At 31.7% G+C, this 3,042-nt stretch overlaps 1 long non-coding RNA gene across 1 annotated transcript; it reads right to left on the bottom strand.

Moving 5' to 3' along the window:
* Positions 1 to 98: 98 nt before the first annotated feature.
* On the bottom strand, positions 99 to 3,042 carry LOC110101800. Its single transcript, XR_002303748.2, has 4 exons — positions 2,991 to 3,042; positions 1,432 to 1,513; positions 1,291 to 1,361; positions 99 to 244 (listed from the first exon to the last, which is right to left on the bottom strand). It is a non-coding gene; the product is annotated as an uncharacterized LOC110101800 (long non-coding RNA).

Raw genomic sequence — 3,042 nt, 5'->3', positions numbered from 1 at the left:
TACATCAACTGGAAATTGCTTTACATTTTATTATTAAATAAGAGATGAATCAAGAAGAGAAAAACTCTAAACCATCTCATCATGGACAAATATAATCCTGGAAAAGCATGTTCAATTACATTGTAGTTTTAAACAAGAGATGAAAACAAAAAAAGAAGATAGTTGAGCACATAACAATAACAGAATTCCGAGCATTCCTTACCCTATTCGAGTAGGATATTTCTTGAAATATGCTTCACATATACTGCAAAACAAATTAAACACACATGAGTGCATACCATAACTTCATGTTAGTTTAACTTTTAAATGTTGATGTTATGAAAAAAAGAGCAATCACATGACAATTTCTCTGAATGAACTTCAAATAGAACAAGCACATGGTGTAAAGAATAGGGGCTTAAGTTACTAAGCCAAAACATATTTCAAGGGCAGAAGCTCGGCAAAGGGAATTGAACAAATGAAAACCTAGCTCAAAAGGTCCCCATGAAAAATTCTCAGTACTCCTATGATTTATTAGAGGGGAGCATTCAGAGTATTGACGTTCCTATGGATAGGAAGTTTCAATCATATTTACTGAAAGTAAAAATAAGAAAAAAAAATGTTGTCACTCTCATGTATGCATCGAGCTTCAAACAAGGCAATTCAAATGATCAATTTTTTAGTTTGGTATGAAGGAATCCTCATATTTGGTCATCATCTATCTTTGTTTTGTCTTATATATTTTTCTTTATCTCTGATAATTTGTTAAAATTGATCCTAGTTGTACCCATATAATTTTCTAGTTATAAGATTTTGTTTTAAGAGAAAGAAAAACCTTCCTCTAAGTTTGGGACCCAAACAAGTTTCCAGATTCCAGAACTAACTTTCATTTAGGCTTTTTGTTAAAAAACCTAAAAGTTTTCATTTATGGAGATTTAAAAAAGTATAGTCCAATCTTTAAGTTTAGAACACTAGTATCCAAATCATCATGAACCCCTATTGCTTGATCCCGGATTCATATGTATAATAGTGAATAAAAATTTTGTCTGGATATTATGAAACAAACTTTATCAAGACGAGCTTGAAAGTCATTAGTTTTAATTTGAGACAAGTACAATACAAACTCTATATATAGAACTAATCTCAAAATAAATCTAATAATTTTCAAGTCCATCTAGATATAATTTAAGAATATAATGACAGTTTTTTTTCCCCTATAGTTGTACTGAAGGTATGAGTTTGAAAACCATATATTAAATGTGAATAGAAAAAATAGAATAATGTAAAATACTGTAAAACAAATAAACTCACCTTCTAGAGCAGGGACGCCTAAGGAGTACTTTGGGTGCATATTTTTTCTGCTTCTTAACCTTATATTTCTCCTGCAATTAATTTGCAAATTATCAGCATATGAAACAAAAAAAGCTGATCAAGCTTACATCATTAACTCACTTGTGAAAGTGTTGTCTTCTTTTCAAAGGTTGAACTGTTAGCTATGAGAGCTTCAACTATTTCATCACCAGTTGCACCTTCCCTGAAAAGATACATCTCAGGGCAGTCAACAGATTTCATCCACCCAAAAAACGTCAAAAAAAAAAAAAAAAAAATCTTCAAAATGCTTATTTAGGAGAGAGGCCGTCAACATATTCCTCAGATTTCTTCTAACCATGTTTGGTTTCTCAAGACAGCATAACAAAATTGACTAATTTTAGCCAAAAATAAATTTCAGGACCAAGCCATTGTTCAACTATTCTATATTGCTTAGTGTTAAATTGAGTGGAACGAGGGGGAAAAGCTTAAGCTTTATTGCATGAATTCTTCCCTATATATAGATCTATACAAGATGTTTAGAAAAGGAAACAAATAACTACACAATAATGAAATATAACTCCTCCTAAATCAGCTGCCTATCTATGGAAGGCGTTTCAACGTGATTCATGAGTGCTTCCCACGGATTGCTCTTTGTGACCGTCAGATCCTTTCCACTAGTAACGGCTAGATTTCGACACTTAGATTTTTTTTTTTCACCAAAATGAATTCAGCAGCATTAAATTTGAAAATTAAACAAGATATGCATACTTTTATTGAGAATTTTATGGTTCACAGCAATTTAGAAGATATGTTCATATATGATAAGCTAGGAGTTTGGAAATTATGAGCCTAATTTGCTTCAGATTTCCTTATAAATTTAAAATAAATATTACATAAAGCCATTAGTTAAATGATACAGCATTGTATCTTAGGGTACTAGACGCACCACAAAGATGGAAGATAAAATTAATTTCAAATTAATGTGGAAATGAGTAGGCCAAGGATAGTAAAGCTAAATATTGTGTTAAATGATAAAGTTAAGCATCTCATGCAGCGCTTACAAAAATGAATGGAGAATGAAAATTATAAAACAAATCCCAATTAGTTTAAATTAAGGCTAACGAAAACGATGATAAACCACTTTTTCTCCCTATCTTTCTCTCTATTCATCACACACACTCTCTCACTTTTCGACTTTCCGTTTCCTTTTCTCTTTTCCCTCCATCTGATGGGTGGTGGTGGAACACGTGAAGCATAAAGACAATTATGACATTTAAGGAATACAGAAAATCTATATTTGCTTAGCTGCTGCAAAAATTACAGATCACGTTACTAAAATATTTCAAATTGCATTTGGTAGACCAACAAAAGTGGCATAATGGAAGTACAAATTCATCAATGGACATAGCGGCTAAAGCCTATTTGGCAATGTTATGATACTATTGTGTCGTGCAGTGTTGCATGAAATAGTCACTTTTGTCATAAGCTATCTGTAGCATTTCTCAATGGTTGTGAAGTCATTGAAAGGAAAAGGCACGCAAACAATAAACGAAGCCACATAGTCTGTTTCCCATGTGAATCAAAATGGTGATAATAATAGGTCTTAAAAAGCAAAGCAAAAATAAATTCTAAATAAAGCCTTTAATGTATGAATCACATACAGTAAAACAAATCAGATTCAAATGCACTAATCAAACAACCTTTTCATTGCATCAATATCTTCAGAAGAAAGACTTTGTGCAGTATTATTAT

The sequence above is a fragment of the Dendrobium catenatum genome, unplaced genomic scaffold, assembly GCF_001605985.2.
Source record: "Dendrobium catenatum unplaced genomic scaffold, ASM160598v2 original_scaffold_134870, whole genome shotgun sequence".
Classification (NCBI taxonomy): domain Eukaryota; kingdom Viridiplantae; phylum Streptophyta; class Magnoliopsida; order Asparagales; family Orchidaceae; genus Dendrobium; species Dendrobium catenatum.
This window is presented reverse-complemented; position numbering and strand designations above follow the sequence as displayed.